General features: G+C 39.5%; 1 long non-coding RNA gene across 1 annotated transcript; it reads left to right on the top strand.

The window, feature by feature from the left end:
* Positions 1 to 2,278: 2,278 nt before the first annotated feature.
* On the top strand, positions 2,279 to 3,502 carry LOC145419766 (uncharacterized). Its single transcript, XR_013901107.1, has 2 exons — positions 2,279 to 2,419; positions 3,292 to 3,502. It is a non-coding gene; the product is annotated as an uncharacterized LOC145419766 (long non-coding RNA).
* The last annotated feature ends 10,538 nt before the right edge of the window (positions 3,503 to 14,040 follow it).

Below are 14,040 nucleotides of genomic sequence, written 5' to 3' on the forward strand. Positions count from 1 at the left end.
TACACCTGAATGCTTCAGCAAAACGCTGCTTTTACAGGGGCAGTCACACATGCCGATGATCACTTAATTCAAGTGCATTAATTTGATTACTGCTACATATCCTTCTTAATTCATATAGAAGCAGTGAGGATATAGCCTGCTTAGTTTTTTAGAGTAAAGTATATACATGTTTTCTTGTGTGCTTTTACTGTAATGCATTGCAATCTATTGTAGAAATCAACTTCAGCTGCATCTGCAACTCAGTCAGTACCAAAAATCAGGTAAAGCATTATATAAAAAATAAATAAATCATAAATCAGCTTCTCAGTAAATACCTCATTAGACGCAGTTTACCTGAAACGATTAAAAAATGCAAAACCAGAATCAATAATTCTTGCTGAGCAATCAATTAGTGAAAACTGCAATTTAAATATTACTGACTATATACAACCAAGTGCCTGACAATTAAGCTGAATTATAACGATAAGGAAATTATACAAGAATATAAGGATTTTGACAGCAAGAGGGGGGAAAACCAGCACGTTAGAATATAAATATAATTATTCACACAGTGATTAAACGAGACAGTAAAACAGAAATGAATTCCAAAATAGAACAGCTCAGGCACAAGTACCTGCTAACTGCTCTGTGCCGCAGCACTTGAACTAAAAATAACTTTCCTCACTTCTTGTGGTCCATTCCGTGTCAATCAGATTACCTTGCAATTTGCAAATTTGGACCATTGGGGCCATTACCCTGCAAATTGAATTTCAATCAAACCTTTTAAGCGTTAGCTCACTATGTGTAACACACTCCCCTGTTGTTCATGGACTAAGCTCTCTGAATGGGGGAGTCTGAGGATCTCCACAGGCTACTTGGAGGACTTATAAAAGGTATATATGGAAGGTATGTAATTATTAAAGCCTGAGTTGATGGACATCCGTGTACAGGCTTGTTACCATAGCAAATAGGAAACTTGAAAAATCAGTTGTCATCCATAGGACTGGGAGACTTTTCATCTTTTGTGCACTGTGTCCCAAACAGTACACTTTAAACATGGTGAAGGTTTCTCACATGAATCACAGATACCAGGAAAACAAACCAGATGACAACCACGTGGAGACAGTTTTTCAATTTTTCTTGTGATTTTCATACTATTATAGCAAATATTACTAATCAGATTATTCATGTCTCTGTTCTTTGCATTAAACCCTGGCCGTTTCATTCTAGCATATTATTACAGTCTGTATTGAGTCTGTCATGACTTTGTCATTTAAAGTCACTTATGTAATCATGCTGTCAGCTCTGTGAGTGGCGACTAAAGTGTGTTTACGTCCAGACTTCTGGTATTATGCAAGCTCATGGTAGGTGGCAGTACATTCACACAGCTCTACCTTGAGAGACAAAGCATTCATTTAGCCACCTTTCATTCGTGCAAACAAAAGAACACGCAGAGTGGCTCCCTCTGGAAACAAACAAATGAATACTTTTAAACTAAACACTCTAAAAGATTTGTTAACTCAATGGATTCTTTTTCTCACCTCAAATCTAATATAAAAACACCCCCCCCCCCCCCCCCCCCAAAAGGAGGTTGGTGTGGTCTTTTTGTAATACAGGGGAAAACTTACAATGTGTAATTTGAAACAGACAGTGGGTGAATGTTCTTCACATGCACATGCAGGCCAGAGTGTTGCAAGTGCACCTGTCAATGCAAACAGTCCATATCCAAAAACAGAGCGGTCATAGAATGAGAAGATGAAGAAGATGGATGGATGTATGGAGGAACTGAAATGATGCTCTGATCCTCAAAAGGGCAAACAGAATGGAACCATGCCTTCTTATATGCACGAAGGAAAGCATAGACATCATGGATGATGTGAACATGTGACATGAACAATCACAGTGAGAAAAGTTGTACAGTATCTGCAGGAGCTAAACAGAATACAGATGCCATTCACTGTATTATTTACACTGTGATTTCCCTACTCTGGCAGGTCAAAGTGAGGAAAAAGCACAGCTGAACTGCACCTTTGCGGTTCCTCAACCGACTCAGTAATGCTATTTTGCTGTTATTATAATTTTTTTCCACTAGATGAAAGATGAAAATGAAGCAGCGTTGCCACTTAAATACAAAGCCAAGAGCAGCCTGTCTTTATGCCGGACACATGAGCATTTCAAATTAGTCTGGAACCTCGTACTTGCGTTTTTAATCAACAAACTCAGACCAAAATCCGTCAATGCAACTGGACTGAGTTGGCCTACAACCAGTCAGAGCAACAAAGAGCTGCAAACCGGACACGTGTAAACTGATTACAGCAGACAGAGATGTCAGTCTTTGCACCCACATTAGATAAAGGGGTGTAACTAGCATGGGCAATGCTGAGTGGAATCCGTCTGAATGGGAGACACTCTCTGGTAGAGCAAATGAAACAGAGCTCATGTCACGGTCCTGGGTCTTATGACCCAGTGTTTTGAGTTTTAGTTCATTTTGATGTTTTAGTTTATGTAGCCCTTCAGGTTCCTAAGTTCATTTGTTATCATGCTTAAGTGTTTCTAGTTCTTATTATTTCCCCCCTCGTGTTTCCAACTATGGTAAATCTCCCCTGCTTTTCATGTGTTTCATGTCTGTGTCTTACATTGTGAAGTTTGGGTTGTCATGTCTACGTCTCATTATGTTTCCTGTTTTATTGTGAAGAGGTCTGGTGTTTCTGTGTTCAGTTTTACTCTTCCCCTGTGGCGTTGTTATGTTCATGTTGATCTACTGTGCCTTTCTGTTCCATGTTTCAGATCCCTATGTTCTGTCTCCCCCAGTCTGTTAAGTCCACATGTCTTGAGTTCCGTCAGTGTGTTTCCTGTTTTACTTTCACAGTCTGTTCTATGTTAATGTTTCTAGTTTTGCTTCCCTTGCCTCGTCCTGCTCAATTACTTTCCCACTGTGACGTCATCATGTTCATGTGTGCCAGCTGTTTCCTCATGTGTCTCCACTTCCCCTATTCACCTCCTGTGTATTTAAGTCCTCTGTTTTCAGTGTGTGTTTGTCAGGTCGTCTGTTGTTCACGCCATGTTCTCCATGCCATGTTTCTAGGTTTCATGTCCAGGTTTTTCCATGTTGTTTGTTTAGTTCTCCCAGTTTAGGTTAATGTTAGTTTTATTTCTGTTTGCCTTGCCCGTTATTTGTACCTTTTCTGCCAGCCTCATTAAACGGCTCGTTTTTTGTTACTCAAGTTTTGATCCAAGTTCCTTGGTGTCTGCATTTTGGGTCCACTCTTCACAATACATACAGTCTGCTCTCGCCAGACTGTGACAGCTCAGCCCCTATCACTTTGTATTTCTTGTCTTATCTGCAGCCAACACCAAGACTCCCTGTGCAACACATTGGACTTGTCATAGTGCGAAATGTATTGGTGTAATTAACAAAATTAATGACCACTTTCTCATATTCAGGTGACTCAGGGAGTCTTACTGCTGAACCCGGGTGCACAATTTGTACAGCTGTTGTGAATGTTATTAGCAATATGGGTGCTATGCTGCAAAAATGTTAAAATGTCTCCTCAAAAAAAAAAAAATCCAGTCAAATCAATTAAAGACATAGAAATAAGAGAAATCATTCATTGTGATTTAACAACTAAATTGAAATACAGTGTCTCTCTTGTACTGCAAACTCCCTCACATAAGCATATGAAATGATCAAAGTGATCGTATTCATGCAGCAATTACTAACACTTATATGATTTTAAAACATATTACAATATAACAATTCAAGCTCAAACTGGAACTTACTCTTCAGGTAAAATGACTTTCTGAGACTACTGAATACCATCAACCTGAAATCATCCTAAAAGAGTTACATTTCATACGTAACAATGAAAAGCTATACAGACTTAAAGGGAAAAATACAGAATACACAGTCAGACTGTGAGGAAGCCCTGCCAGGAACCCTAGTTGCTTAAAACAACTTGGTTTGTGGGGTTTGTTAAAAGTGCAGAATTTAAAAGTAGCTACCACCATGTTTTTGCCAGGGTAGGAGGACAGACTAACTGATGAAAGGCAAGCAGTACAACAACTCACTAACACTGCAGTTTTTGCTCTTAATGTGTACTATAGAGCATGTTTTTAATGGAAGGCATTTGAACATGCCTTGTTGTTTGCACAAATTCATTCTTCTGTCATTTGGATGAGTGATGAAATGTTTCTCCCAGTGAAAAACATCGTGTCCAGCTTGAACTAAATAAACGTTTTGGGGGGATTTCCTTATGTAACACAGTAACAAGACTTCCTAAATGAATTATACTAATGGACCAATTGGTTTGATTATAGGAGCACAGTGGTGTGTTTAAATGAGACAGAGACAGAAATGTGAATTTAAAGAATAAGCCAGCTTTAGTGAACCGAACCATAAGTTTGGCCGCCACAGTTTAACGGTACTTACAATTATAAAAAAGAAAAATCACTAAAAACTAAAAAAATACATAAAACTACCAGGATAAAGACTTGGCCAAGTGTTAGTTCTCAGTTCTTAATATTGGGTGTAACCAGGTAAACTGACATCTGAACCTTTCTAGAAAAAAACAGATTACTCAAATTCAATTTCCATTCAAATAAAAATCTCAAACAATTCACTTTTTGTAAATTGCAAAATAAAGACTGTTCCAAACATGCATCTGTTTACTCACTGCAACTACTTTTAGCTCAGAAAACTGCTGAAAGTAGCTGAACTTATCCACAGTAGGGTTTGTTGCAAGCTTATATCCAGTGCGTTTTCATCTCAAAACTTCAGTCTCTTATAACTCTCCTCCTCATGTCAGCAGGTAACTACACACACAACAACGCAGCAGACACAAGCAGGTGGGCGGGACACACACACTCTCTTTCCTGACCTCTATCATTTCTTACAGAGGTACCCTCATTTTATCTGGGTTATATCCTCCCCTCCTGCCCGTCCCTAGGCATCTGCAGTGTGGCACTGAGTCACATGACTTTAACATCTCCAACATAATTTCTATTTGGTTTCTCAAACTCATTTAAAAGAGCTAATCAATGCCACACTAAGGCCTTGAAAAAGAGAATTTATCATCGTTATCAGAGGATTGGCAAATTTTACATAACGCAATATCTCAGCTAGCTTTGCTTTGAGAGCGATGAAGCGATGAAGGGATAGTTCAGTAATTTGAAATTCACTAACCTGGATCTTCACGAGTTCAGGCTGTTCAGCCACAGTTCTCTTTACATCACTCAATCCTTCATCACATGCTGCATCAGAGCTCATCTCATCATCTAGAGGAATTTCCTCAAACCACCACAAATCTGAACTCTGAATTCTTTGGCAAGTCCAGTCCAGGCAAGATGCCTGCTTCAGATGACATGTCAAGTTCAGGTGAGCTGTCACATTCAAGTGAGTTGTCATCATAACATACACCCTGAATCACTTCCTCACCTTCCACTACTATAAGGGACTCAGTTGTAGGAGGATCAGGTGGAAGGGAAACTGTTGACACTCTTTCTTGTTTGGGTGAGTTTTGACTATGTCAGGTTCTGCAGCTGCTGATAGAAATCCACACAGGTCCATCTGTACTGTCAGGTTTGACTGTCTCCAGCTTGCTTAAGGACTATGTAAACATCCTCTTCCCACGCAGCGTCAATGCAGCTTCACATTTTTTAGGAGGACTCTGTCTCCAGTTTGCAATGTTGAGTCAACCACTTGCCCACAGATCTGGCTTTGTTGGAAGTTGCATTGTTTTATGCATTACTGGTGGCAACCTGGGACTCTTCCTAATCTTCAGAAGAGAAGACCCTTTGTACACTTATAAGCATGTACCAAAACTTGACCAAGACTTTCCAGTGGAGTTTATCTGACCAATTGAGTGTTCCCCAAGCATCTGGAGAAGAGCACGATTGAATCTCTCAAGGGGATTTCCTCTGGGATGGTAAGAGGTTGTATGTACTTTCTTCATGCCAGTAAGTTCACAGATACACTTTGGTCTTTGCTTGTTGGTTTGGAATTGGTACCCCTGAGGCATATGATCAGTTATCACAAATACATTTAAGTTAAAATATTAAACAAAAATAAGAATGCTTGCTTTTGTAACAGAATAAATACACAAAATTAGGCAATGATAAGGCTTCTCATGAAACACTAAATGCAAGAGGGTTTATCAACAAACAAAGCATTCATATTTGCCAAGTAAGGTTAAAATATGATGCTACAGATGATAAGAAATTTTGGGAGCCAAAAGAGCCAGCTTTTCTTTGGGAGCTGTACCACAAGAGCTGGCTCTCTGAAAAGACCTGAACTTCCCATCACTAGTGGACGAAAAAGGCGGTACCTGTTCTTGATGTAGTGGACTACAATAAGAACATGGGTGGTGTCTGACGCTCTGATTGGATATTACAGTGCTCGCCACAAAATAATGAAGTGGTGATGACTTCTTGGACATTGCCGTTATGGAGAGTTTTATTTTGCTTAAGGAGTCAGGAGCAGGAGTCAGGAACACAAAAAAGGCTCCAGGAGCAGCTTGCTGAAGAAATGTGGGGTGTTGGTGTTGGTGTTGCCTCAGTACGCCCACACTCACCTGCATTCCACGTTATTATGGCAGCAATGCTACACTTTACAGGAGGTACTGCAGGAGGTGCCAGGATATAGTCATCCAGCAGATGAAAATGCCAGTCTGTTGTAAGGCTTGCAATGTCCCTCTGTGCCTCTTATCCCCCCAGAATATCTGCTTTTAACAGTGGCATGATGAGTAGCAATAAATGCTATAATTGTAAATATATAAATAAAAAACTGAAGGTTTGGGTATTTCCATATTTGCTTTCTTTCTTGCATGTTAGAACTGTGAGTAAAGTGGCATGATGACCAGAAATAAATGGTAAAAGTGTGAATATGTAGTGTAGGGTTGGAATTTTAATAAGTGGTCTCCGTTGGGAGTCAAACACAATCCTTTATTATAGTGTTATTTGAATAATAAAAAATATATTTTTTTAGGCACCCTAAAGTTAGATACTTTCTGTTATTCAGTAATTGAGATATTTCAACTTTCACAGATGGTGCCAAATTGAAAAACGCATAAATACATCTTTACTAAAACCTCTGTAACCTTGCTGTATTTCACTTCATTAGCATCAATCTTTGTACAGGTAATGTCCATATGTTTATTCATGATATTCCAGAGTTTCTCTAGCATATTTTCATGCTATAAAAACAAAAATATATTTAGACAAGGGGAAAAGAAATCAGGTTTTTGTGTGTTTGTGTGAGTAACATCTGCTGTAATATTTACACCTCTGATGAAATTAGTTTCATTTTGAGATCAAGATTGTTTTCACATAGTTTGTTATTGCAGAGAAATACTCAATTCATGTTGGGCATATCATTTTCGAGCAGGAACCTCAGAAATACCCTTGGGAATTGAGAGGTTAATCATCTCAGAAGCAGGAGGAAGGAGACGGTCCAGTATGTCATGTGTGCAGTACAAGTCAGACACGGAAGGGTCTTTAATAAGGATTTCACACTGGCACGCCATGTATTGTAATCTGCCTCATGGCTGGGACGTGGACTCTTGCCTGAAAAACCTCCGAGTCTATGATGTGAAGCAAACTGGGGTGAGCTCTCATTGCTCAACACTACGACTGCTGGTGGATTGACATCAATTACGGGTTTAGTACTGGATCCAGATGAGACTGGAAGAGTCTGTGAGGAGCTGAGCTCAATCGGGTTCTCAATGAAAACGGGAGAAGTAAGAGGCTTACTTGCATTATTTGTCACTGTCAAAATCATGGAGTCTAGAGGTGCCGCTGGTTGTCTTCAGAAAATTCAATAATCATGTGCTTATGGTAATCTGAATCAGGATCGTGGAAACAGCGTTGATGGAGCCATATTTCTGGAGAAAGGCGGAGACTTCCTCATCAGTTTCTAATCCTGTTAAACTAGCAACTACAGAACGGGGAATTCTGACTGATTCCTGTTGTATGACATCCATTTTTTTCCAGACTTCATGATTCAGATTTGGCACTTATGAAAACACGACAGAGACAGGAATGGGAATTTAAAGAATAAGCTGGCTTTAGTGAACAGAACCATAGATTTGACCACCACAGTTTTATGGTTCTCAGACACAATTATGAAAAAGAAAAAAAAAATCACAAAAATCTCTCTCTCACTCTCCAAGTCCAGACGGGAAGGCTTGTCATCTAAATGAGTGAAGAAATCGCCCACAGAAACAATCCAGGATACAAAGAAAAATATAACATGTCATCACACAGGGTCAGAGGAATGATACCAGTATTAATTACACTGTTCTAGATATTATCCACAACTTAGCTTTTTGTATACATCATATTTGACATCATTTTGTAATTAACATAGTAGGTGGGCGGGACACACAGCAGCAGTCTGTATTCCCATTGGTCAAAACAAACAGGAGGCTGTGTATTCTGACTGGTTGGACAGGCTGTCGCTCTTTCCTAAGCTTTATCTTTTTTTTACAGAAGTACCCTCATTTTATATTGGTTACACTTACCTGGTTTATTACACGTGCATCATGAAATTATTATCTGTAGAGCTTTTGCAGTCAGCATTTCCTTTGCTTTATTTCCAGGTTTACCAAGTAGCAGCTTTTAAAAGCAAACAGCAAAGAGGTTATTTAGCCTGGTGTTTTGCTTTGGTAGTTTAAGACAAAAATGGAGCTAAACAGTAACATAATTTTAGACTGTGGTGAAAAGAAATCCTAGTACAGGTGTAATTGTCTGTTCTTTAGTGTCTGATGATTGTTTAATTATCTTGTAGTCTAGCCTGTAGAAGAGTGTGTCCCTCCATGGATATGAATGTGCGTCCCCACAATCAACTGGGCTCCACAGTGCTGGGCAGTGAGCACAGGAGGGCCTGACTTGAGGATGTCAGGCCCTCAGGCTGCCCTCAAGAAGTCTGTTTCTTATTCTTTGGTTAGAGACACTGACACCAGTGTCCTGCTGGAAGTCATTCTGAGGCTCTGGCAGAAATTAGGAAACATTAGGAGGTAAAGTAGAGAATGCAGAGTCAACTATGACTGAGGCAGTCTTTCCAACATGAAGTTCAAGTTGCTGATTTCCTGTGTGGGTGCCTGGTGGAAAAAATATGTCTCAAAGTGTTGTCAAAGCTGTACCATCCAACATAAACCTGGTATATTGTCATCCACAAACAAAAATACACGCACAGAAATCTTTTTAAAATGTAAACATCAAAAAAACTCTCAGCAGGGATTCAACTTCACTTTATGACGTCTGGGAAACTTATTTCCACATCATTTACTGAATGCATCACAGCATTCAGAGCCTTGATGGTCACAGACTATGCAGAGCATACACTGAAAATGAATACATTTCCTTAGGCTTCTGCAGGAAAATCACATCCCAGCTTACGTCACTGCTGAAGATATGATCACTCCTGCACTGAGGGAGAGCAAAAACACAGTCGGAGAACAGTGAATTACTCAGACACGTAGAGAGCATCCACCTCACACCTGAAAGTCTGTTTGTAATGAAGAATAAATGCCGAGATAAAACCTTTGTTTTGGCTCTATTTGAAGGCTTTGGCAGTTTGAATTGGAGGATTTTAATGAAAATGAAGCCTAAGACTAGAAAACTGACAAAAATTGCAGTAATTTGTAGAATTCTTGTCTTATGTTCATTATGTTCAACTGTGCTTTTTATGTGTTTTTGTTTCAGATGTATGCAGCAAACATCACTAATAAAATAACGGACGGTGAGTTCCAACCCTACAATTATTAACAGTTAAACTACAGTGTTTCAATATTTCCGCACAGAATTAAGGTAACAATGAGGATGAAGTAAATTTAATAAATACACTTTCTGTTCAAAGCACAAAACCTAGAGAGAACAAATGTATATGGGAGTCTTCTCCTTGAAACCACAGGTGGTTCCTATTGATATAAGCTAATGCATTTAAACCACAGTACGCCTCTCTCTCTCTGTTCATATACTGTCAGTAAACATAGCTCACCCAACAGCCTGTTCACTGCATTTCTCTCACTCTCTTACATCAATCTGATAGTAATCCTTCAAATAAGGCCACATTTATTTAATTACACTTTGGATCTAAGTGTTTCAGGGATTATAATCCACAGCAAAAATAATAATGATAGATTAGTTGCTGTTTTTTTTTTAAGTAGGCATGTGTGAGTATCTGCTTATAATAAATATAAGTATTAGAGAAATTAACTTCTGTAAATACAAGACTAAGCCTGAGTACCTTTAGTACATGTAGCACTACAACGGCCCCTCCCAGAGCCTGGTTCTGCTGGAGGCTTCATCCTTTTAAAAAGGTGGTTTTCCTTCCCACTGCCACTGTTGTTAAATTTCTTTAGCGAGGCTAAACGTCCTGTTAATGTTTATATATCAACAATAGTAACTGAGATGGGGAACTAACATAAATGGCATACACATCTGCTTCACACCCACTACAGCGGAAAATGCTATGCTACTTTGTTAGAGTGAAGATATCTGTTCGCAGGACCTCAGTGCTTGTGTGTATTATTTTTTGAAAGAATATCAATAAAAGGAACATCTACCTTTAAAATACAACAACAATGCTTTTTCCAGTTTATAAAAAATAATAAAAAAACATGTTGCTTGTTCTAATGAAACAGCGTCAGGCAGCTTTCATATACAGTTAAACAGTCAGATAGATCAGTAGACTATTAGACTGTCACATGTGATGTCTCTAACTGTTATGTCTGATAAAATAAGAGGAACATGAAGAAAAAAATGGTTATTATAATGTGTCATATAATTGCTCATATTATAAGCCTAATTTAACCTTGTGCTTTTAGATGTTCTGCTATTACACCTACGAAACCACAGTACTGTAATTATAGTTCAAGCTTCATAAAAAATAAGTTTGAGCACTGATTTAAACTTTCACAAGTATAAATATAATTACCAATACAACTGATCATTTTTGACCATTTTTACATTGTGCCTTGATGATGTAACACCATTACACAATAGGTCAGTTAAGCTGACCTATTGTTCACTGGATAAAATTTTCTGGATATGGGTGTAAGAAACCGAAGAATTCCATCTTATACTTACACAAAAATGAAGAAAAATAATGCAATGTTAAGCTTGATGCTCCAAGCAAAACTCACTCAATCGCAAAATATTTGTCGACGTTTTTTGGTGGAAAAATATCCATTATTGAATTCTGATCAAAATGTCTCAAATGCAACATTTGCAGGCTACAGGAGGCAGGAATGGAGGCAGAGAGCAGATCAGCAGGGGTCTCACCTCCTCAGGCTGGGTTATTTATTTGTTTTACTTTACCGGATCACAGCCAGCTCAAAGCATAAGCAAACTAAGCAGTTCCCACAACAGCAGGGGTGCAAGGACCCGACCTCTGCCCACATGTATACAGTTAGGAAGTATTTTGTACATTATCGACACAGCGCTGAATTCATCATTCTATCATACAATTTTAAAACAATGTCAAACTGTTTTTTATTTTCCCAAATCTCCTCACAGGAGGTAAATAGGACTATTATGGAACAGTACAGTGAATATAGGGAGCTCTCTTACCAACAGAATAGTTTTTATTACGAACATGCAAATATAACTCAAATAACAAGAGAAAAGAAAAACTTAAAAACATCATGTTTTCATAAATATCTCTATGTCTACACAATGTTTATTACACGGCTTCTATTTTTAAGATACAGTTGACCTCATTGTTTGAATAAGAGTCCACCACAGATGATTCACAGTCAAATAAGCAAGATGTGATTGATGTGCAGACTTTTACTTTTAGGCCTTTAATGCAGCAGTAACCTTCAGGTGCTGCTTGTTTGGGGGTCTTGCTACCTTCAGTTTTGTCTTCAGTAACTAAAAAGCATGCTTATTGGCTTAGTGGATGGAGATGAGGTGACTGGCTTGGCCATTGAAGAATATCCCATTTCTTTCCCTTAAGAAACTCTTGGGTTGCTTTTGTATTACACTTGGGGTTATTATCCAATAGCATTGTAAAGCTCTGTGCAATCAGTTTTGCAGCATTTGACTGAATCTGAGCAGAGAGTATAGTCCTGCATTCATCCTGCTGCTTCTATCAGGAGTCTCGTGATAGACTGGACTCCTGATAGACATCAAGTGCTCTAATGCAATGGTGAAAATAAAGTGTCCCCACTTTTTCTACAAATTGCTGATGAGACCCTTTGTGATACTGTTACAAGAACTCCGAATATGGCAGTCATCCGAGTTCGCTGCATGCATGCAAACAAAGGAAGGGTTATCACAGACACTGCTGTGGTCGTCATGCCACCTTCACCCATTCAGTTCTACACAATCACCATCAGCAGTCTTATCAGATGGCGCTATTAGCACGAAATCTTCCCAAAAAGTGCTTTTCCGCTCCTTGTCATGTGCAGCTGTAACACAAGAATGAACGCCCTCGTATTCACCATCTCTCTCACCTTCTCACACAAAGACACACATGCATCTACCTCTGTCAGCCTCTCACTTTGCCCATCTGTGAGATCACTGCAGAATGGCAGTGTTTAGCCTGTATTGAGAGCCCCCGTGCAGGGTGTGCAGGAGTGAGCCCTTATCTGCCCTGAGATCTGTGCTTCTCCCTATGGCCTGCAAACACCATGTAATTGGGCTCCAATTGGAAGCAGGCTCTGAGCTTGTTTATGTAACAAGCGTTTTGTGTGATAACGCCACTGTGCTGTCTGTCGCTCTGCCTGGCTCTCTGCAGACTTCCATCCACGCCTTTCAGGAGGCAGTGCACACTGAACACAATATCAGTGCAGTCCAAAAAAGAGGGGCCACACTATCAAACAGATGCATAGCAACTTATGGAACGCTTGTATTATCAGGTAACTTTGAATCCACAGCTGGTTAATTTCAAGCTTGATGCATTTCTCTTTTCTGTCGTTCTGCATGTTCTGTTGTTAAAATGCACATTCTTTTAAAAGCATAGTTAAACTGATCGTGCATAACATTATGAACATCTCCTTAATATTGTTTGTGTCCACCTTTTACATGATTCATCTGACCATGCCACCTTCTTCCACTGCTCAGATTGGGCACCCTGACTGGTCTGCGGCTAGTCTATGTGATATCCTTGCATCTGTGTTGTTCCTGGATCAACATAATAATGTTTGTCCAGGATTAACATTGCACCTGATTAATCACATTGTTATGATGCCATTGATGTGTGACTTGGAAAAACACCTGCTGTTGTCCACTCAGGAAAAAATCCAAAAAAGGGAGTGGTAATGGTTGGGGTTAGTGTTGGGGGTTAGGATGTGATTGCAGTTTGGGTTACAGGGCTATAGGGAGGATTTAGGGTTAAGGTTTGGTGTGTGGTGTGACGGTGTTTCCGTGTCACAAAGCCATGACATCACTACAGTGTGATTAAACACTTGCAGTGTTGAACCAGAACCAACTTTACTATAACACAAACACAACGAAGTCACATCTAGGGTTGCAGCTATTCAGCCCCATATGCAACAAACTGTGATGCATCGTGTATTCTGTACGGAGCCCCGCAAGGGACGTGGGAGAAAAAAAAATTAAGATGAAGTTTTGCAAGATCTTGCAAAAGTAACTTGGGATCTTGCAAAACTTTTGCGATATCTTGCAAAATTGACTGCATCCTTCACAGGTCGCATTTGAAGGCCAAGTCGGTGTATCCTTCGTGACCCAACCTATCCCAGAATTCAAAGCGCAGCCCAGCCAATTCGTTTCCAACAATGGTGGCAGCTACTTAGTTCTAATATTATTCGTTCTGAGTCACAAAATTAACTTTTAAGATATTTTTCAGGCATGAATGTAGCTGTGTAAACTTCAAATATCTGCTCGGTTTATCAAGACATCACATATTTGCAAAAGTGCTCCGATGTTTTCAGAGACGTCTGTTACCCACCATCTCGAAGCTAACGTGAGGTCAAGGCCCACTACAGCCTAAGGGGACACTGCACTCCCGGGACATCGTGCCTCGACCTCCCGGTTGGCTTTGAGCTGGCGGCCTCCATAGGATGCGGCCAAAACATTTCATCTTTATTTTTTTTCTCT

This window comes from Astatotilapia calliptera, chromosome 13 (assembly GCF_964374335.1).
Source record: "Astatotilapia calliptera chromosome 13, fAstCal68.1, whole genome shotgun sequence".
Taxonomy (NCBI): domain Eukaryota; kingdom Metazoa; phylum Chordata; class Actinopteri; order Cichliformes; family Cichlidae; genus Astatotilapia; species Astatotilapia calliptera.